A 23,365-nucleotide genomic window follows, 5' to 3' on the forward strand; every position below is an offset into this window, starting at 1 on the left:
ATAAATAAAACCAATTGATGACAGAGACTTGGAGAATGAAAAATAGTCAATGTCAAGGGCAGTTCTATCAGCGGGGGATGAGCTGGGCTAAGATGCGCACAGATTATCTTAGTTCTGGGCCTAAAAGGGAGTTGTGTAAAACAGACCATACTGAGATATCTGGAAAATGTACTCCAGGAATTATTGCAAGAATCTACTCTCTTTTGCTCTGGTTACCTTCTTCCGGCAGAAAAAAACAAAGAGGGAGAACACACATTTCTTATAGGAGCTCTTTGTGTTAAGATTTTTTTATTAGGGATGAAAGAAATGTTCAGAGGGAAAATGAGCTCATTTCTGTCATCTGCTGCCACCATCTGCAAATGCAGCAGCAACATCTTTGAAAATTTGAATTAAATCCACCCACTTCTCATTTCTGCTTTTCCTCCCAGTGTGGTGGGCAGTATGAGCCAGTAACAGGGAAGCTGGCCTGGGAATAAGGACCCAAAAAAGGCCAGTACAGACCCAAGCTCCCCTGTCATTGCTGTCATCAGCCTGCCCCACCAAATAAATTCATTTTTCCTCCATTTCTCCTTCTGTAGTTTGGCTAAATTAACTCTTCCTCTGTGCAAGGTTGGTGTGTTACTTTAGAAAGATGGTGCTGGAGAGAGCTTGGTGACCCAGGGACTCTGGGGAGACAAAGCACAGAACTATATAGGAGCAGAGCCCATTTTTGCCCAATGATCAGTGCTTTCTGACATGTGAGCTGGTCTGTTGCTGAGTGCGGAGCTTGAGAAAGAAAGGAGAGATCACGTAACACTATGAATGTCCAGCCTGGGTTGAATCCTCCAGTAAAGGTTTCAAAACAAATATTAGTAATACAGCATATTTTTTCATGTCCCACTGGTTCCAACTAGGACCGGGACCAGATGTGCCAATTTTCAACAAGAAAGGCTACTCATGCTATTCTTGGCACAGCTTGAAGCAGCAAGTACCACAAATCCTATTTAATGTAGTGCCTAAATGCCACAGACCTATTTGTTCCGAGTTCTCTCGCTTGGTTTTTCAAGCTCAGCTGGTTCCGATAACCACCTGACCTCCAAGGCCCCATTCAGTCACAACCTCATCTCCCGCCCTTCACAACTGCACCCATCGCTAATGTTTTCCTTCTGGAAATGGGTTTCTTCCTATGTCTAAAGATTGCCTTGCAAATAAAGTTTACATGGACGAAGTGCAGACACTTCACAATTTTTGAGTTAAATTGCATTGCATTTTTAGTACTGAGATACAGATGGTTAAGCATTTTTTAGGGTTTGGAGGCACGTTGGCATTCCAGATTAGCAAGATGGGCACGGGTGCTACTGACAGATGTTTAGTAAACTGTTCACATAGCTGGAGATAAGGGATTTACTACCCAGAATATCCATGAAAATAAGAGGAGATACAAGCATATCAAAGTTGCATAGAGAATTCATCCTCCCTTGGACTTTAGTCTTAGAGAAAACAATTTTACAACATTCTTGGTGAATGTAATATACATACCCAGTTGGGGAGTTGTGTCTTAGAAAGGACCTTACACAGGCTCTTATGTTGTGCGAAGATTCACATTATATGAGACTGATCTGCCGGAACTCAGATACTGAGCAAAGTAAATCCCTGTCTCATACTCATCCCTGAATGATTACAACGTGTTACCCTGCAGTTCCATTACTTGCATTTCAAATGGGATAAGGTCACTGAAAAAACTGTCATTTGTGGGGAAGACAGACAACCACTTTCAGTTTGAAAAAGGCTAAAGTACTAAACACCTTTTTTTCTCTCTGTCTTCACCAGTAAATCTTCCTCTTAGACCTCTGCACAAATCAGAATTGCTTGGGAAAGACAGGGATGGCCAACAGTGGAGGAGCAACAAGTTAGAGACAACACAGGGTAGGTGCAAATATTCACATCCATGGAGATGGACGGTTTTCACCTCGGGGTGAAAGCACCTCAGGGAGGAGCTTGATGATGTGACTGTGAGACCACTGTTTATTACCTGCAAAAGATCACAGTGACTGGGGAAAGTCCTTAATGACCAGGAAAAGACTGATGTTACACCCATCTGTAAGAAAGGTGAGAGAAGGATGTCTGACAGCCGGTTTCTCTTCATCTCTGGGAGGACCATGGAGCACATCCTCTGGAGTCCATTTCCACACATGGGAAGAACTAGAAGATAAATAGGGAATAGTCAACACAGATCTACCTTGGGCAGACCACACTTGACCAATCTGATTGCCTTACGTGATGAAATGACTGGCTATATAGACAAGGTGAGAGCAGTGCTGTAATACACTTTGCTTTTAGTAAGGCTTTTGACACTATTTCCCATGGTAGTCTCTTTTGTAAGCTGAGGAAGTATGGACTGGACAAACAGATCATTGTATGGGTTGGAAATGGGCTGGACAGCTGGACTCAGAGCGTGGCAATCAATGATTCAGCAGTTCATTGCCAGCTGGGAGAAAAAGACAGGGTAAAGGAGCTGGGCTTGTACAGCCTGGTGAAGAGGAGGCTAAGGGGGAATCTAACAGCCACCTACAACCACATGAAGGAGGGTGACAAAGGTAATGGAGCCAAACGCTTCCAGGTAAGGAGAGAAAGTTGATAAAAGGTGCAACACAAATTGCAATATGGGAAGCTAAGTTTGAATGTTACAAAAACTTTTCACTCAACGAGGTAGCAGGTCTGGAAAAGGTTATCTAGAGATCATGTTGCATCTGCATCCATGGTTGTTTTCAAGCCATGGCTGATCTGACCTTGTTTTGATGATAGTCCTGATCCAACTGAGACATCCCCTCCAACCAATTTTTCTGTAATTGTGTGATTCAGACAGTACCTCCACTGAGGAGGGAATTGAGTTAGGAAGCAAGAAGGCAAAAGCATGTCAGGACAGATCCTGGCTCTAACTGCTAATCTATCGCTCAGTCCCCCATACAGAAACAGGACAGGACATAGCTACTCCCAATGCAAGGGGTGGACGGGACATTATCTAAAGGGGAGATGGTCTCCTGGCTGGTTAATGTTAATGAAGACAGTGAGTTATTAAGTCCTCTCTGCTTTACTACCCTCCCCCTTTATCCCCCCCCCCCCCCAAAAAAAAAAAACCAACAAACCCTGGACTTGATAGTTTGCTGGAAAGAAACTTATTAACATGTGAGAGGAGCTCCACTACTACTGACACGAGATGAATAATTTACAAAACTGAGAACCAAGGCCAGACCAGCTTTCATGGTAAATAAAAACAGTTCTTTGTTGTCAAAAGGAGGACTGGATCTTTGGCAGGGTCTGGTGACAAAGCAAAGCTCCATATGTGGGAAGACAGCCATAAGAGGCTAAAAGCATCTGTTCAGATATGCCTGAGAAATAATCCAGTGTTCGCCTGGCCAAAGACACCAGTGACTGTTCAGGACAGAGCACCCCACTTTCCAAAGAGGCACCTTGATTTGTTCTGGATTGCGGGGCAGTGAGATGCAAAGCCTTGTACCCACGTGATTTTGATCATGCTTCTGGCACATGTATTTTGTGCGCTGCTGGCAGAACAGTCACCCAGCAAGCCTGTCTCTGGTTAAGGCCTCCCTTCCCACTCCCCCACCCCCTGTTGTTACTAAGCAGGGCTTTTCTGTTTCGTCTCACTTCACTTTTATTATGGCAAAGCCCTATAAAACTATCAAGTAGAGCTGGCTGAAAAGCAGTGTTTCCAGTGCCTTGAAAAAGTAGGGTTTTAAATATATATATATATATATATATATATATACAAAATTTGGTTTTGATCCAAATTGAACAGAAACTTTTTTCAGTTTTTTGAAAAGAGAGCAATTTCCAGGAAGCCAGAAGCTCCCCAGACCCTGCTGCAGCCTCCCAGTGAAATGCACGTCAAAGCTTGTCAGCTTCAGCGGGCAGCTGCAGAGCTCCCAGCACCCCTGGCCTTCGGGCAAATCCACCAGGTGCATCCGCTCGGGAGCCAGAGACTTGTACACACTATGTTTCTCCTGTCCTGGAAGAGATCTGCCAGGAGTACAGGTGGGTTTCCTCAAGCTCTCTTCCTCAGGCATGGGGAAAGTCAACTGTGCTTAGCATGGTTCCAGCAAAATAAGCCAGGCTCAAGGAACAATGTTTCATGGGAACATTTCTGACCAGCTCAATTCCCTGGGATAAACCATCAAAGAAGAAACTTGTTGGCTGAAGGAGCATTTCCATTGCAAGGATATCTGATCCATCGGCAACGTGACTCGTCTCGCATGAGTGTCCAGCCTCAGTGAGCCTTTCTCGTTTCAGCTGGCTGCCGACAAATACTACTCCATATGGAAATGTCAAGGCAACGACCACCCCACCAGTGCTAATGGTTACTGGGGTGATGTCAGTGGATGACAATTTTGAACATCTGAACTGCTGTCTTTAAAAGCAGAAGATCCTGGTACTATTTTATGACCTCGTTGGGTGGATCTTCCCTTCGTGCACTTAGGCCCGGTGATGAGAACGTCCATAAATTGTTTGGATGACTTTTAAACAGATTCTTCTGAATCAGCCCATATGGATATGACAAGCTGGTGAACCATACAGCATGCTACAGCTTGGCACCGTGCCTGCAGCTCCTTCCCATAAAATGGGCAGCTTTTAGACCCATTTAATTACACTTAAACAAGCTTTTTATCTCATTTGTTCTGCGTCATAACTCTCCCTCCAAACACTATAAACCACTGTGGTAATATCACGAAGTACAGGCCAGCCACACATTTTAGAGTCATCTGCCTGGCTCTCACACTTTGTTTAAATCAATAATTCATGACAAATATCTGTTTTCTGTGGATTTTTTTAAAATACCACTCTTCTTCCACAAACACCCCATAGCCCTTGAAGAGGCATATCCACGCCTTAAGTTCACTTTCTCATGGTGAAATCACTACCCTTTTCAGCCACTACATCCTCGGCGAGGGCGAGGGCTGCAGGTGTATTTCCAATGCTTCCAGCCATCTGGAAATGGTACTTAAGGCAACATGTTAGGATTCCCCCTGCCCAGGAGGTCCCCAAACATGGCACAGATGGCTTTGTGTCACCTGCTCCTCTGCACAGAGGTTATGAGTAAGATAAAGATTGGTTTGATTTTTATCTTTCCATGTTCAGCCTCCCTGTGCTAGCCCAAGTGTTTCAACACTCACATGGAGAGACTCCTGCTACTTGCTTAGATGCAGTGGGTGAAATACAAAAACCACACAGTGATGATCACAGAGGGGGAAATATACTTTACATTGATAAGCAAATTCAGCAAGCAACTCCACGAGAACGTCTGCCATGAGGGCTTCAGAAGGGACAATGATACAGCCAGATAGGTATTTATAGGCCACCTTTTCCCTTCATTTACATGAAAGAAAAGCCAACAATAGCAAAACTTCCCTTCCATATTTGTCGCACTTAGTTTCGCCCCGTGATAAATCCTGAGAGCAAACCGGGATTAACTGAATGCTCCATCTTGCACCTGAGAGTTCCAGTTCCCTCTGTTCAATAGATGTTGCCTATCACAGGACCTCAAGAGTTAAAATACCCTGATAAGCTTTAACCTCCTGAGAGAGAGGGAGAAAGACATCTGCTTTTTATTTTCGCGGCCCTGTGTCTCTGCACTCCAGTTTTGAAAAGTCTGCATTCCTTATAAACAGAGAGAAGTCCTTGTAATTTATGCAATGATACACCAACACATTAAAAGGGTTATATTTTACTCTAATGAGAGAAATAAGGTATCATTTCCTTCATACGAGGAAGGAAGAGTTGTTGTAATAACTGCCAAATGGGCACCCCTTAATTTCTTTAAGGGCAAGGATATTATGACAGCAAAGACTTTGAGCTCTAGCTACCTATTAAACAAATCTTTACCAAAACAGATGTTGACACGGCAAGGACATCTTGGGAACTAAAGGATGCAAATTTATTTGAATAAGGTTAACGAGGAGAAAAGCATGTCTGAAAATCTGTTGTGTTTCTGAAGAACTCTTTGCAAAAGGAAACCAAATGGGGTAGATGAAAAGAGCTCATCCTAACAGACAATCCACCATTAATGGCAGGGGGAGCTGGGGTTTTTACTCTTTTTGGACTCTTCCAGCAAAATCAAGTGACAGCTCTGATATGTAGATTTACCCACACAACTCCTTGTCTCACTGATTGGTATTAAATGTGTGTTTCTTGCATGGACACGAGAGCAGCAACATCTGTACTGCAAGAAAATCCAGTAATGGCCATGTAAAATCCACAGCTAGAGGCTGCTCTGTCTTTTGAGGGTTCATGTTGTTGTGAGAGAGGAGAACCACGAGTCCAACTTTGTCCTTTGTCCTTATTCCTCCATCAACAGGAGGGAAAAACAATCAAGTCACTGGTTCTGCCCATATGTCATGCTTATGGCCTGTTCGGAGCATCTCTTTCTCCCTAAGCCATCGGGGAGAGCAAGGTTGTGCCCAGTGAAGCGGCTGCATTACACTGTTTGCTTGTGTTGCCTTTTCTGTAGTTGTCATCTTTCCCACGCTCTCAAAGCAACACTTTTTCTTGGCAGTAGAAGGACCAAAATCTCCAAGAAGAAAGGCAGAAGGAGTTTTCATCTGCAGACATGAAATTGCAAAAGGTCTGTGTAAATACAAGTGGTAGGAGAGCCTACAGGTGAAGGAGAGAGATCAAACAGCAGCAGCAATGTAGGAGAGGATGTTCTGTTCTTTGGCCGATTTCCCACTGGGAGAATATAACTTTTAGACGGCAAGAATAAACAGAGATCTTCATTTCTGCTGCAGTGCTAAACTGCTTTTAGCTACTGACCGGGCATGCAGAGAACCAAAGTAAAAAGGTGTGTTTGAAGAGAGAGAAAAAAGCAAATTAAGTGGAAATCACCTCAAAACATACCCTGATCATGCTGCAGATTCTGTCTAGCTATAGATAACATGACAGCCTTTCTGTGTAAGACAGTGTTTGTTCATATATTTGAGTATTTAAATAATTTACCTGAGAAGGACTCTAATTTATGAATTTCAGTATGATTTATACTGAGCCACAAAAGCAAACAAGTTAAACTACTAAAGGCCAGCACATTATAAAAAAAAATCATTTTAGAAGCACATTAAAATGCTAAAATAAGGAAATAAAGGCAAGATGAAATTCAGTTCCACTCTGCGACGCTGTCTTAGAGATCACTACAAAGGTCTATTCAGCCAAAGATCACACTTGCACTGGAGGAAGTCCTCTTTATGCACTGTTAATTACTTCAACAATCTATAAAATTAATGGCTAAATGAACCACATTTATAGAGATTATATTTCAGATATTATTTACATTTAACAGAACATCCTTTGTTAGTAATTACTAGATTTATGAACTGTTTGGAACAAAATGGACACACCCCAGGGAACCTGCTTCAGTCCCACAAATGCACCACAGACACGGACACACATCATTCATTCAGTCTGATGCTGCAGAACTGCACCGAGGGACAGGCTTTTCACCGCCCTTTTCAGTTTTCCTAAATCCTGCATTTTGTGCTCCTGCAAAGGAGGCGAGGGGGGACATGGCAGCCAAGCTCCCTCCCCATGGCTGGGAGACTGGAGCCGCTCGGAGGACACGACGCTCCTTGCTGTGATGCATCTTCAGGCTCTCCCAGCCTGACACCACTCGCTACTTCTTGAAGGCACAAGGCACATCCAAAACAAAGATCTGGGCAGCTTAGATGTGCTGAAGGACGTTTCTCTGCCTGCCAAACACCAGAGGCCAAGGCAAGCCACATCTCCAGCTCCGCCTAAGAGATCTGCCACCCGCAGACAACACTGTCAGTTTAAGATATTCATTTTTAAAGGGAAAAAAAAAAGTCAATCTGTCTTATTTTGACTAGAAATTTCCATTTCAGCGGCTGTTTATGCTGCCACGGCTAACTCCACAAGTTTGACAAGCTAGAAGGGAAATGAAAATCTTTCTGGGTTAAAATAATGGGAAGAAAACGTAGTACCATCCATTTGTTAATATACTTGTGACCACATCCAGCCCCCATTGGTCAAAAGTGCTGGGAGACAAGCTTGTTGTCTCATTTCACTTGGGGGAAACTGAGGCATGGAACAGGATGAGGCACCCTGCCCAAGGTCAAGGGGGACATCTGTCCCCAGGGAGAAGGCTGAATTTGAGTCTTGCAGTTTCCCACGTGCTAAGGTCTGGCTCAACAGCCCTCTCCGTGTCGTTATAACACAAGCTTGGAGGAGACTGAGCGGAAAAGCCAGTTTTCACTGTCACCCCTGTGTGAATGCAGCATTACCCTCCCACCTAACCCCAGCCGATGCTGCCAGGTTAGAAGCGCAGCCACTCTTACCCCGGTGCTTCCTCACGTCAGGTCCCCAGGGAGGTTACGCACAGATTAAGGGAGAATCAAAGGAGCCAGCCATAGGGGAAGACAGGTACAAGTAATGTCACGGGTCAACCCAGCCCTTCGCTGTGGGCTTTTCCGAGACCTGCCAAACTCAGCCCTCAGCTAAAGACTCTACCAGGCTTCTCCCTAGGTGAAGCTTTGCAAACCCAGTCCCAGCAGCCCTCCCACAGGCAGGGGAGATGAAAGGCATGGTTGCCTTGCTTTGATCTGCAGGCTAAGCCCCAAAACGAGCATTCACTTTCCTCTGCTGAGTGAGTACTGCACAACATGTGATTTATGGGCCTCCTTTCACCTTTCTTCCCACTCATGCTATGTTCATGAAGATCAGTCTGAATGCAACACGTGCGATTTTGCCCTTTGCATCAGAGAGTTTTGTCATGTAGTTGTGACCAGTCAAAGCATCCAGGTTGTGTTTGGGTTTGGCCTTGTTTGGGGAAGCTGCCAAGTTACTTCCAAACTACATACTTGCCCCGTCAGCTTTTAAATTTGGTTTCCAAGTGTAGCTACGTGACATTGAAATTAACATTCATCAGTCTCCCAGAGCAGTAAAATTAGCACTTGGATATTAGCAGAAAGTTAACCCCAAATGGGCACAGCTGAGCTAAAATGTAAAAAATTAGGATACCATGTATGCACGGTACGTTCAGCACTGGTCACTGCATCAGCCCTGCTTCAATAAACCCCATGGCAGCAAAACGAAGAGCAGAGAGAAAAACGAGTAATGCTTTAAGGGCCTGGCCCCTGTGGCTGCATTTTGTGTCTACCACAGAAACCTCACACAGAGGCTATACGGTAAATAGCACTGTGCATCTTTTACCCTCATATGAACTGTGTTATGATATACGGATCTGGGTGGAATTTAACTACATGCTGTATGTGGTAGAAAACTGGGGTAAATTATGTGCACAGTGCCATGCAGGAAGACTGATGAATACCTGTAATGGAGGATAAATGGGGAGGGGACCCAAGAGCTGTTTTCCAGGAGCTCAGGAACCCTCTGCTTCACCAACCCAACCTGGGGTGGATTTGGGTTTCTTTGAGTAGATCCAGATCTGAATGTGGGTGTTCTAAGTAGAGCTTTACTGCTTCCAACCACCAGCTCACGTCATCCTTAAGAAATGCCACTTTCCTTTCCATGTTAAGTATTTCTAGAGCATGTCTACACTAAAATCGTTACACTTCCACCTATATAAAAACCCTGGCTGATGGTGCCCAGGAGATGGTCCCACGCATGCCTTGAGAGCCAAGTCAGTCTAGGTGTTAGGTCCTTGAATCTGCCTCCCCTGAAATTAGTAGCAGGTCAGCATCAGCGTCTTTGTAAGGCTAACGGGGCAGACAGATCCTGGGCTGGGGGGAGAAGGAGACATCCACCCAGGTGTACTGGTGTCCAGGACCCACATTACCAGTAGGACCAGTCACCCACTCCTTTTTACAGAAACTTCTAGCAAAAAGCAGTAAAGAAAGATCTCTCTATGGGCAAGGTAAAAAACACTTTACATTTAGATCCCTTTTTTAAATCAAGGAAATTTCTTCCTGTTAGCCTGAAATCTCCCAAGATATTAGGAACTTCTTTTGCTATCTCTTCTCCCATGTGTGATATAGAAGTAAATCTTCCTTTTCCTTAAATCTCTCTCTCCCTCTTGACTCATCTCATACATTCCTTTACTTGGAGATCCAGATTCTCTTCCGTTCCAGGCCTCTTTCCATGCCAGACTCTTTGGGAAGCATTTTCTTCTCTTAGTAAAGAGCTGAATTTCTCTCTTCTCCTTTCTTACTTTCCTAGATCAAGCCCACACCTTCCTGTTGGATCTATTAATTATCCTCCTGTTGCCACACTCCGTGTACATTCCCATTTCCCTTCTGTTGCACTCAGGTTTGCACCTGCCAGATTTCCTTTTCTAACAAGTTTATTTAGACTCTTTTTATTCTTTACCCATGTTATCCCCCCCTCCTCTCTTTTGGCTGGTATTTTTCACATTGGACAAACTACCCATTTCTTTCATTTCAAACACAGGCAGGTGTTTCACATGTTTTATATAAAACTGTGTGTATGTGCCTGAGTTTGTATGAATATAGATGTAGATACAAGCCAAAACTTGCGTTTCCAAGCAGGAGCAAATGCACAACAATAAATTTCCCCTTTTCACATCCACTCAACATCCATTTAAAAAACAGTAATTTAGGGAACGAATGCATAAACCAACTCCAATTTCTTCTCATATGATGGGCAAGTGGGGAAAGGGAGAAATAAAATTCTTCCCTTCCCCATCTGGGCACAAAGTGCCACAGAGAAACGTGACCCATACGTGCTTTGACTGAGAACCACTGGGGTGAATGACAGCTTTTGACTGAGAACCACTGGGGTGAATGACAGCTTTTCTAACTCCTTCTGTCACCCAAGATCCTACTCTGAATGCTAGGACCTGACTTTGCAATGTCCAGACGCCTTTGGAGACCCGCTGGTTCTCCTCGCTGTGGACAGGATCTAACGAGGCAGGTAACCTGCTCTCCGACCAGCTTGCAAACCCCACTCCAGAAAAGCGTCGGCTGCATCCTAGACACCACGATTCACTTTTGGACAAAGATTTTAAATAGCTTGCTTTAAAGCAGCAGGTAAAATCAGTTGCCATTAACCATTTTCAATAGCACACAAGACTTTAAAACAGCAGTCGAAGGAAAGAGTAATGAAAGACATAAGTATATATGGGAACTGGGATAGAGTACAACGCTGGGGTTTGCCAAAGACAGATATTAATTTCATCTGGCTTCTTTGCTAGAGATTTCCTAGAGGACATACAGTGCATCCAATTGATCTGGACTTCAGTAAGGTATGTCATACAGGGCCACAAGGAAAATGGCTCTTTACAGGAAAAAACAGGAATTTGTACAAGATCTGAAAAGTACATGAAGTGTTGATTTGTATGAAAGGAAACACATTATGTGAAAAGGAAATTCTTCAACTGAAGGGAATTACTCATGGAGTTCTTCAATGTCAGGTCTTGGGAATCTTGCCGGGTATTCTCATTAATGACTATGGCACGTAATGTAAGGAATGTGCTAATGAAACTTGCTGATGACCCCAATTTCAGAGATACCCTAAACAGAGAGGAGAACAAGACGGTTAACACTAACTGGATGATCTTGAGATAAGGAGTCACAGAAAATGCACAGAAATTTGTGGTGCAAGGTGTGAGGCAACATATCACTGTAACCCGACTGAAGTGGAAAGACCTGGGAGCACCGAATAACACTTCCAGTAGACAGAGGGAAGTGATAACACTATTGTACTGGAGTGTTGTGTCCAGTTGTACATAAGGAAGGTTAATTCACAGGGCAACATATGAAAGGACGGACTCTGGGATTAGCAGAAGAGGGAAGCACTTTCAGAAGCAGAAACCAGAAGAGGATGGCCTACTTACAGTGAGAGCAAAGACACCCCTTGACTGCAATCTTCACACTTCTCCAGTGACAGGAAAGGAGAAGAGTGAATAAGCTAAAAACCAGCACTGGAGCCTGGGGATATGAATGGGCTGAGAGGAAATTTGGGCTGTAAATTAGAAGGTTCAGTGACAGCCTTGCACAATGAACACACAGGCGAACAGCCCTTAACTGATTTCAGGATGGAGCTTGCACAGTTAGTGAACGTTTATGGGATTTCATTCTCTAAGATAGCATGGGCCTGGCCTGTTAACTACTTTGCAACAGTTCAGTACCCAATCTAATTTAAATACTAAAATTTCCCAAAATGAAATGTTTTGCCCTTGCTTTGTTGTCTCTTCTCCAAAACAGACCTCCATAAGAGAGGAAAGGCCTCCCTCTCAGGGTGAGACCAACTGAATATCGTACTTCTTAAATCCAACACCCATAATGACCGATACATTAAAAGAGCAGGCAAGTTACTGAGACAGAGGAAACAGTAGTCAGCCACGATTGCTCTTCCTGGGTAATGCGAGATGACTGATGAATTTTTGCACCCCAAATCAAATGTGGTTTAAACGAAACGATGGGCTTAAAGTACATAGGCCAGAACACCTTGAAGAGCTTCATGCTCTGCCTGGGAATAATGAGGCAAAACCTCCAACAGACTGCTAAACTTAAAGATACTTGTTTTGATCATCAGCCCACCAGTGAAGGCCCCCACTGATAAGAGCTTTCACTGATGGCATTTACATGGTCACCAGAACCCAGGCATTAGCTGTATATCGTCTGTCTGTTAGAAATGCCCATGCTTCAAAGGTGAGAAGCAGCTCTGGGGTAGGACATGCAGCACGTGGGAAAGATGAGCAGGCTGGGAAGCGGGAGGCATTGCAGACCTGGCTTCTAAAAGGCCCTGCAAACGGTTCACGAGAGGTTCCAACAACAGGGAACATGCTGAGGCTCTGTGTCTGCAGGCAGGCAGGTTCATGAAGCTGTCCAAACAGCCAGGTGAGCATCAGTAAGGGAGGGTGACAGCGAACATAAGGTCCCCCCCAAAAGCCATGGAGTACATTAACACTAGCAAGACGTTAAAATCAAAAGTGATCAGCGTTGTGAAAGGGGTGGTAAGAAGCCCAATTTGGGTGAGGTTTCTACATACAGAATAAGTCCAAATCCCCATCTTTCCATGATTACACATCTTAGAGGGCAACAGTCTTTTTTTCTGCTTTTAAAGAACAAACATTCCCTGCAGTGAATGCAGCCTAAATATCCCAGCATCCTGTTATTGTATCCAGTCCAGGAAGTAAAACCGAGATCCTGGGTCTGTAATTGGGGCCACATGGATGTCCCTGTGCTCACGCTGAAATGTTCCGACTTCATCAGCACAGCCACGTGGCTCCAGGTAAAGGCTGAGCTGAGGTACCTGAGCTGCTGTGCAACCCCATCACCGTGACCTTGGGCGAGTAATGCTGACTCTTTACCTCAGTTCCCCATCTTCAAAACTGGGGAATCATTCAGCTCTCATCTGCTTAGAAGCAGCTCAGCAGGGCAGGGAATGTGTTTTCTAGATGAAAGTGCAAGAGGACCCTGACTTCGGTTAAGGCAACTGAGTGCTACAGTAATTATAATAGAAAAAGAGTCATATTATATAAATTATTATAATCAAGAATCAGTGGCTATTCTCCTGAAAAGTCCCAGCACTTAGAGTTTTCATGTTTTTGTTTTTGGAACAGACTAATCACTTTCACATCATAAACAAATAATAGTTTTAATAGATTCCACATTTGTGGAACTTTTACAGCTAACATGCAGCAAAGCTCTTGTCCTCCACAGGCTTTTTTTTTCTTCTTCTTCTTTTTTGCTGAAATAGCAAAATATATTCTGTAGTAAATTAAGTGCGATTCACGTGGCGTTTTGTATGAACGCACTGTGGATGTGGCCTATGAAACAAGCTTTGTTAGAATTCTGTAGCCCTTATGTTCCATTTTTCTGCTTATAATTCTAAATATGTTTTTGCTGCAATTTCATGTAAGGAACAACAGGGGAGCCTTTCTCTGTCTAATATAACACCTATGAATTCCCATCAATGCAAGTAACAGATGGGGAGGAGTCAGATGCTGCCCTGCCATCTACACAGGCTATGTGTTTCCACCCTGCTCGAGGGCAGAGTAAATGAGAGCAGAAGCCAGCCCTCTTAAAGGCATGTGTAATCCTTCACCGGTGAGTTCAACTCCTGATGAACCTTTAGGACTCATAAATTAATGTCTGCTTTCCCGGGCTACCCTGCCTTTCCTTGTTGTGCTCATACCCATCCTGGTCTCAGGCAGTGGCTGAGAGCAGCTGCCGAGTGTGCAGGACACAGCAATAATCTTCCAGTGGGATGAAGCTTGGGGAATTCCCGCAGCTGAGGTGGCATCACCCAGTGCAAGCTCAGCACTACCGCTGAACTCCCCTATTACTTTTTTTGCTGTATTTGGTATCTCTGCATCTGTTTGAAAAACCCAGCTCTCTGCAGAAAGGCTCAGCTTGTAGCAACTCAGTCCAAAGAAAGCCTCTGTTGCATGATTTTGCTTATCAAGCCCAGAAATCCCAGCTACAGAACTTTTGCTGCTGTGAAAAAACCCAGCACTTTGAGTCGTATATGCCTAACATAAAACATACTGGACTGAGAGGCCCAGAGAAAGGTGGTGGAGACAAGATTAATGGTTTTAACTGGGAGTGAAATCCAGTAATTAAGTAGTGACCCATGACACTTGAGAAGCAGTAACAGTTTGTTGACCACAAGAATGATTGCTCAGAGCGCCTTCTTAATGTTGCAAATGTGAAAATGATTTACAGCACGACCAACAGGGAAAAAAAAGCAAGCTAGCAAGCAGACAGGATTGACATTTGTAATTGTTCCTGACTGCATACATATGTGGAGGTAAGAAAGTAGAAATACTTTTGGTGTGTACATGGTAGCAATATATCAAAATTACTAACAGCAAAGGACTCAAACTCCTTGAGCTGAGATGATTAAAAAGAGTGCAAACACCATTCATAACACTGAAACAAACAAGAAGTCTGAAAGGGATGAAGGCTCCACTTTGGTTTTCAGTAGGGCTTGTTTGCCTTAGATCCAGAGCTGTGAGCGTATCAGAGCCTTGCGAACAGAGTTAAAAACAAATGATTAATATCCAGTACGAGTCTTAGCGCACAAGCTGCTCTGCTTCTGAAGAAGAAGTAGGAAGATTCTCAGGGGATTTCGGCAGCATCTGAAAGCATGAGTCAGTTCAGATTTACCAACAATGAAATCTAACTGGTAGTCAATAGAGAACTAGCAAAGTGTTTGAGAAGGACACGATGCTTGTCCTTCAGTGAACTTTGCTCACTGGCATGCTGAGGATGGTGAAGTCCAGCCTTGCAGTGGCACCTTTTGTGGTCCTGAGAGAAGACATGAATATCAGGATATCCCGGCTTCCTCTTCGCTTGTAAAGTAGGAAGGCAATCGAGCCTTCTTCCCCTTGGCCTCAGCTGGCTCCGCTGGTAGTTCACCAGGGCAGGGATGGTCTCCTACAGCATGGCCCAGGGTCTGACAGTCTCACAGAGCAGGATGAAAGCTTCTCTTTTGTCCCACTGCTTTATGCTGCTACCAGGGAAAGAAAGAGGGTTTGTGCTGCCCAGGTGTAAAGTGCCAGAGACCTGCTCTGTGCTGTTTTGGGAATGTTCCCCTTTTTTGTCAGAGAAATGGCTCTGCAGCTTACAAGAGAGTTTGATAAAATGGTGATGTTTTCTCCTTTGTAAACACCTGGAGGATTGGAGAATAGTCTCCTTTCTAGCCACTTTTTTGCTACCTGAACCCCAGGTTTGCTTTCCTTTTGTGAAGGATCACAACTTGCTGGGTCAAGGCAAAGATGTTTTCTGAATAGAGCAGGGCTATTCAGTGCACCCTGGGGAGACACCAAGCACCCACCCACACCCAGGCACCTCCAGCCACCAGCCCTTGGGATGGCTCACCCAGATCCTGTGCAAAAAGAGACCTCAACACATTTGGGTTGAAAACCAGGTACAAAGACCCCCCAAACTGGCACGGTTCAGAGTTGAGATTTTATGCAGCCTTTAGCCAGGTCTTTAAGACCAACATCAGCTGATGACAAATGCACAATGACAACAAAAGATCTAGCCAGCTGCCATGCCTTGCAGTGCTGAGACCTGTGCCTCCCTCCCCTGCCTGTCAATCCCACCAGCATCCACTCAGCAGCCCCAGCCCAAAGCTGCTCTTCTCCGCTCTCCAAAATGAAGGGCAGTGGAGGTGTAGAGGGGACAGGAGCAGGGGTCGTAACGAGGCTGAGCAGAAGAAAGAGCAGGGCCTTATTTCAGATGTAATTTTTTTTATGCTTGGTTTTTTCGGCATCACTTACGCCCTCTGTTCCACCATCTCCTGTTAAAAGTTGGTAGGTTTTGTTGTGTTTTTTAATATGGTCATAACCCCATTTTATATAGAAGGGAAAATGCTGGCTCCCTGTGGCTTTCATGTATTTTCATATTGGTGTAATTCAAACAATATGATGACTCCACTTGACGTCGTTTCCTGGCTGCAGTGGGGCTTGTGGTAATGGAGAGTTTAAACTTTACTGGGATGCCTGATGGAGCAGCAGCAAACCCCAAGGAGAGCCCTAACGAAGGCCAACAGCAGACAGGCTGGCCGACTCAGCCCAGCAAGGACACTTCTTACCCCAGGTAGGTGCTGTCCAGTCAGGTGAGCGACCCAAAAGCTGCCAGCTCCACTCGATGAGATGGAGTCGTGCAAAGGGCCACAAGCACATGCACAGAGACTGAAAATGAGCCAACCCCACTCCCACTGCAATGCGCAAGAAGAAAGTAGAGGTACGAAGCATCTATGCTGCTTTCCCAGCACCCTGGAAGTTGGCTTTGTGCCACCCCAAAGCCATTGTGAATTCTCCTCTTAATAATAATTCTCAGAGCATGAGAAGAGTCAGTGTTTTGTTCCAGTGAGGACAAGAAGCATTTGCAGTCTGGTTCTAATTACAACTGGAGGAGGAAGGACAACCAAAATTTGAAGAATTAAGGTTGAGAAGAAAGAGGTGAATAAAAAGTGGTGTCTTGGAAGCATGGGATGTTGGTGTGCCATTGCATTGGTGCATGTTCCCAGCCAGAAGCATCTTAACACAAATGCATGTCTTCGTGTCGCGTGTATGCACATCCCTGTACATGCACACATCTAAGAGGCAGGGCTGGTAGCACAACCTATTATTAAGCTTGCCAAACATTTCCAATTATAAAGCCCTGTTTTCAATTGCTAATAACTTTATTAAACTTAAACCACTTGGGCTGCAATTTTCCATGCCAAGTGTCTGCCTTGGGCTGAATTTTTTGTTATGCCTTCTTTTTTTTTAGCCATCAGCCAAAAAAAGGTTCAGCTGTTTCAGGGAAGATGGCTAGGGAAAATACAGCGGCTTGCAATACAAAAAAATCCTAGCAATCTTGTCTTGCAAAGGTCTAGACACCTCCTGCTTTAGAGAAAGGACTGGAAATCTGCAAGTAGTGAAAAATCTTGTCAAATTTGATAGAGCAAAATTGCTCTCAAAACCCTTTTTTCACCGAAGCAATACCTCTCACTTCTCTGCGACTCAGTCTTTCCTGGGCACACTTTAGCCTTTCACCCTCCTGGCCACGACAGGACTGTTTGGGACTGTTCCATCATAGCCCAGCTGCACTCAGACGGAGGGGCAGACAACCTGGTATTCTTTCAGCCCAACTCTACTGCCAGCCATCATCCTTCCCTTCCCAAAGGCAGCTGTCCTCGCTCTAATCCAACACCCCTCTCTCCATATTCCACATGCTGCATTTTTCAGTCCCAACAAGGAAAGCAAAGCAAGGTACGGTGTAAAAATACAGTTCTTCCTTATTAAACCCCATCTGATAGCAAAGATGTGTCTTTGCCCCTTCTCCCCCCCGTGCAGCAGTACCTTCAGGATCCCTGGAGTTTGCCCACTTATTAATATCACTAACATTCACATCTGTTTCAGATTGGTTTACGTGGATGGGATTTAATAACAAATATGTTCTCCATTAAAGCTAGCCCTTGCCGTGCCTACATTCACTAACAGGCTTACGTATTTTCTGATCAGATCAGATGTTCTCTGTGGTTTGTTTGTCAGATTTTCTGTTTGGTGACTTTCTTCTAGCAAATCAGGTATGAAATGTAAAACATGCAGAGAGTAGCATGGAGCCACCAGCACCAGCGGGTTCAGAGAAAACAAAGCCAGCCAAGCATCCTGCAGCCCCACTTCTCCTGGATTTCCAGACTCCTGGCCTGATACACAGATATGCCAAAACACCCTTTGCCGCCCCGTGGGAGGTCCGCGTTCCCCCTTGCATCGCACTCCTGTGCGATGTTGGACACGTGGCAAATGACACTTGTGTAGCTCCGGGACTCAGAGAGGGCCTTCAACGGCATGGAGATACAGCTGAAAAATTCATTCATACAGGAAGGTATGGGAGGATTTCAGCTTGACAGGACTATAAACAGAGGGTGCAGAGTTCTCAGCAGTCATATTTCTTAAAAGGTGAAGGAACCACTGAAATAATCCAGGTCTAAATCCCCTAACATCAACATAAAAGATCTAGGAGAAATGCTATAGTTCACAGAGGATCATAAAACTGGAGATGCTGCGAAAAGCACAGGAAAGGAGGAAAACAAAATGGTGAGCTTGCTACAGCTTTTCAGGTGGTGCTTCCCATGCACAAGTCTGGAAAGAGAGCTGGACTGAAATGACACAACGTGACAGTTCCTGATATAAGATGAGGGGTTGGGACATGAGGTTGAGCCCCGAGTAAATACAGCTCAGGAATATTCAAGAGATGAAAGAAGCCAGAGATGGGAAAATCAGGAGCCCTGCAGTGGGGCCAGAAGCTGGTAGATAGGAAGTGGTAATGCAAACACAGTGGCTTCTAGCAAGGCAAACATGCTCTTATCAATGAAGAATAAAACATCAGTGGACCAAAAGACAGATACAGAAATACAGGTGCTACCACGCTACAATAAAGATAAAATACCAAAGCTTATTCTGCTTTCTGGGGAAAATGCATCACCCTGTGATGCACTAAAATTACAAGTCCTCCTGTAGTGGTTATTTTGAGAAACACCACCACCTCTCCCAACAATCCCTTTCCCACAGACAATTCCATTTAATCGTTGAGAAGATAAATTTTCTGCTAGGGAGAAAAAGCCCAGAAACAAGTTTTCTGGAAAAAAAAAAACAAACACCAGCTTATCTTTGGGAGCAAAAGCGCCTGCCCAAACCCTATCATCCCAGCAAGGGACACACAACCCCCAGCACAGTAGCAGCAGAATTCAGACCGAGGCAAAGCCATCAGATCCCACCTCATACATTCAAGAGGCCCAGAGGGAAACCCACAGCGGGTTAAGACACTGAAATATTGTCTGAAAAAGATGTTTTCTTTTTTTTCTTCAGGGTGAAAGCTGTTCTGCCCACAGACAAGGTGTGCTCAAAGTCAGCCAGCGGGATTCATGAAAGATAACAGCTCCAGTGATCCTGCAAAACACGGCCTGTGAACATGCATTTCGGTTTTGCTTTCAAGCAGCTATTGCAGTGCTGAGCAGGCTGAGGGTCAGAGCTTATGCACTGGTTAGATCTGCTCAGCTTGTGGGTAACCCAACAGAAGGAATTGGAGTTTCTGGGAGAAGTTGCTTTTCTAAACTCATGTCTACACAAGGCAAGAGCAAATAGACCTAAATTTTCCCCTTCTCACCTTTTGAGTTGACCAAACACAAGGCAAGACTAATCCAGAACTCTTAGAGCCATCATAACTTGGACACTGTCTCAGCTGACCATCTCTGGCCAGACCTGGCTATGGACAGGTTCACCTTCCCTGGCTGAAGTTGTGCTGATCTCCTATTTCACAGTCCCAAGGGGTGTAACTGGAAATCAGGGAGAGCTGCTACTCCCTGCAGACATTTCAGCTGGAGACCTTGCATGGTGCAAGGTGGAGACCAGCAGACTGAAACAAGCACCCAGAGCCTGATTAGCTTTGCAACGAGGAGCCAGCACTGAGGGCTCCGGTGCCGGGCAGTGTGATGTGCATGGATGCTCCCACCAAAGCTATGTCCCAGGGGAAGCATGGCCCATAGAGCTAGCCATGAAGAGTGGCCCACTGGGGCTGCTGCAGACAGAAGAATGTGCATCACCATGAGGGAGAATTTAACCCGGTTCCCTCATCCTTCAAATGCCAGGTGGGAGGTTTGACCTTGGGCAGCAGATCCGGGGACCGTCCCACGGCACGGACACACATGTGCACACGCAGAGGAAGATGAAGTGTTTTTGCCTGTGACCCCAAGTGAAGTGGCAAGCCCCAGTTGGCCGGGATACTCCAATGCCCACTTAGCATTTGTAAGCTGTCCTCTGGGTAGGATTTCCAGGCACATAGCGTCATATCTTTCACACTTTTCGAGCAGGGCTATAAATCATGGCGAGAGTCCCTGTAACTTCAGCCCAATCGCTCCGTACTCCTGGCGCCTGCTGGGTTGTTGTTGTTGTTGTTACAGCTACAGCTCCAAATGGGGAACTCGTGATGTACGGCTGGGAAGGGACTTTTCTAACTGCTCGGCGAAGCGGTCACAAATAGGAAGAAACTGCAGTTTCCTACAATATTTAGCATTATATAGGCCCTCAGCAGTGCCACACTTTACTTCTTCATTTCTAGCATCCCCCTTTTGAGAGCTCTACCCCACTTCATCATCATAAACATGTCAACAATCAGTCCCTGTGGAGGGCTCTGCTGTTTGTTCTTTGGCTCACATGGAGAAAGCATGTCCCTGCTCCAGCCCCCAGCACACATTTCTCTATGCTCAAAGGGGCCGGAGTTGGAACGTGGCCATCTTGTGGCTCCCGGACCTTGATATTTAAGGAAAAAGAAAAAAAAAAAAAAAAAAGCAAGGAACATGAACTTGATAAATATGATCAGCTGCCGGGAACGTGCCTGAAGCCTCCTGCTGCTGTTGTTGACATCAGAAAGCTGCGGAGCCTGGGAGACGGGAGGAAGTTTTATTGTCTCACTCCTACCAGGAGCACGCGATTGCCGTTCCAGCTGCCTGGCGCTACCCGGCGCTTCTCTTAAGCGTCCCGCCTGTCACCGAGAAAACAGGACATCAGTTCTCACCTCCCGGACCCGACGGCTGGGGGAAGGCTTCCCGCTGCCTCTCCCAAAGCCTCAGAAGAACTTTTTCACGGAAACCAGTGCCGGCATGATGTTTTCCCAGACTAATTTTTTTATTACACCTGAAGCTTTCCCATCAGCCACCTGACAGCTCTCTGGTCTGCAAGGGCTGCTAATTGGGCTAAACTGTATGGCCAGACAAGGTGCACCTGAGCACAGGGAGAGGTGCCGCTGGAGGGTGCAGCTGTGTGTTGATGCTTCTTCTAGAGTGGTTCCAGTCAGTGAAGCAGGGCAGCCCCAGCTGAAAGCTATTTCATGTTTTAGGAAGAAAGAGGATCCAAAATGTAGTCAGCTGGCTCCTTTGAATCCGTGTTCCCCTATCCGAGCTTAGCAAAGAAGTTCAGGCTTCCTTAAACTTCACTAACACAGCAAGTTGGTCTATCAAAGGACCAGCAGTGAACTTCGTTAGAAATGAGGGAGAAGAAAGCAAGCCCATTCTAGTTAATAGATATATTATCTGAATACTAATTCAAGTAATTGAGCTGAAAAGAGATGAAAACTCCTTTGGGGAAAAGGGAATCTGAAGCAGAGCAGTATTTTAGCAGGGACATGATGAATAATTTTGCAGTGACAAGTCATGAATATATGTGATGAAGACAGAAATACCTGAGAAGATCCTACACAAACGCCTTTTCAGAGCTTTTTCATCCTTTTATTTTCTTCCAGCGTGCAATGCTCCCTCAATCTTTCAGGTCCATGGCATTAGGTATAGTACAGGAGGGAATTGTTTTCTTCCATATAGAGAGTTTAGCCCCTCCAAAAGGGCCTGACTGGACAGTTATGAAGATGTAAGCACTCTGTATATACTCTGAACAAACTTCCCCAGTGCTTTGCTAAAAAATATGGTGCAATGCTTGGCTGGATGAAGCATGGCAAAAGAGCTCAGTTTTCATGGCTCGTTTAATCTGGGACTTTTCTTTAGGGACAGCCAGCAAGAGCACTGATTTTGATCACTTTCTTCTGATGTGGACAAAGTTATTCTGGGATTTGGGCTGACATGGGCTCAGTTTACAGAACTTTTAAGAGGCTTCAAAGTGGTCACCTGGAGAAGACAGTTTCCAAATCTGCCCCACTCCAAGCCAGCCAAATCCTTTCTCACATGAACTTATAGCAGTAATGCATTTGGAAAAGAAAAACATCTATTCAGAAATGTTTTTTAAAAATTGTCATTTGCCTATGGCTGCAAGGGAATGTCTCCTCGCCTCAAGTTTCTAACCCTTTTGTAAAAAATGTTCAGATCTCTCTTCAAAGTAAAAGAATTTTTTTAAGAAAGTAGCTTTTTCTTTAAAAAAAAAAATCCTTACATTTGGCAGAAACAGACAGTTCCTCATGAACACCATGGTTTTTTAATGACCGGAGCATCTTGCGGCAGTGTTCACTTGCCCAAGCAGCCCTAGTGTAGGAAGGTGTGAAGGTGCTGAGACACCTGTAACATCTGGATCAAGAGACAGAAAGAAAATGCAAAATGAAACTTTCCTGAGTAACTCAAGGGTGTCTTCTCTTCCAAAGTCACTAGAAAACCTTTAGTACGAACTACTCCTCCTCCCTCATTATCCTAGAGACAGATTTAAATAGCACTCTGCTTTGCAAGAGTCGTGAAGAGCCCCAGAGCCAGCCAACTGAGATAAAAGGCCACAGCTGAGTGTTTCTGTAAAGACAACAGTTGCACCACGAGTGACAGTTATTTCGTTATATCGGTACACCATGCCACAAAGTTCTTCTGTAAATGGAAGAAAAGATGTCTTTGTGCACCCTATCGTGGCTCTTCCCCCGCATCTCTGGCACACAGGGCTCCCCATGTAGGACACGCCGCTATCTGGGACGGGCAGGAAAATGAAAGGCACAAACGTCTTAGCTTTGAGCATACAGCCTCTCACTGCTATCACCAGACTCTGTTAGTATCAAAGACTGAAATACGGCCCTATGCTGGTTCATATCACAGGTGCACAAATCTAGTCCTTCACAACTTTATTATTTGTGACCCCCCAGTGCACCAGCAGCCCCGTTCGGGGAGCGTTACCACCTCTCTGCATACTTTAATCCCTGTCTCTCAACTCAGCAGCTGCCCTAACTCCCCGTGAGTGATCTCCTGCAGGACAAACCCTCGCACCTGAGCACACACCTGGTGCAGCACATGCAATTTTGCATATGCCCCTGCAGAAACCTGCACCTAGTTATGTTAGCTCACATACACCTAGTCCCTAAATTCTCTCCTGCAGTTCCTGAAAGAGCCTTTCCTATCATTATGATGCTGAAAGAAATTAAACTTTCATGACCGTTTTTATTATCCCGTTTAAAAATTGTTTACCACCTGT

The 23,365-nt window shown here is 45.0% G+C and overlaps 1 long non-coding RNA gene across 1 annotated transcript in view; it reads right to left on the reverse strand.

The window, feature by feature from the left end:
- Positions 1–411: 411 nt before the first annotated feature.
- The window catches only part of LOC138686281 (uncharacterized), a 151,959-nt gene continuing 129,005 nt past the window's right edge, over positions 412–23,365 (reverse strand). The window contains exon 3 of the long non-coding RNA XR_011325616.1: positions 412–2,181. This is a non-coding gene — a long non-coding RNA (uncharacterized lncRNA). The remainder of the gene's footprint in view (positions 2,182–23,365) is intronic.

Source organism: Haliaeetus albicilla, chromosome 8 (assembly GCF_947461875.1).
Source record: "Haliaeetus albicilla chromosome 8, bHalAlb1.1, whole genome shotgun sequence".
Lineage (NCBI taxonomy): Eukaryota > Metazoa > Chordata > Aves > Accipitriformes > Accipitridae > Haliaeetus > Haliaeetus albicilla.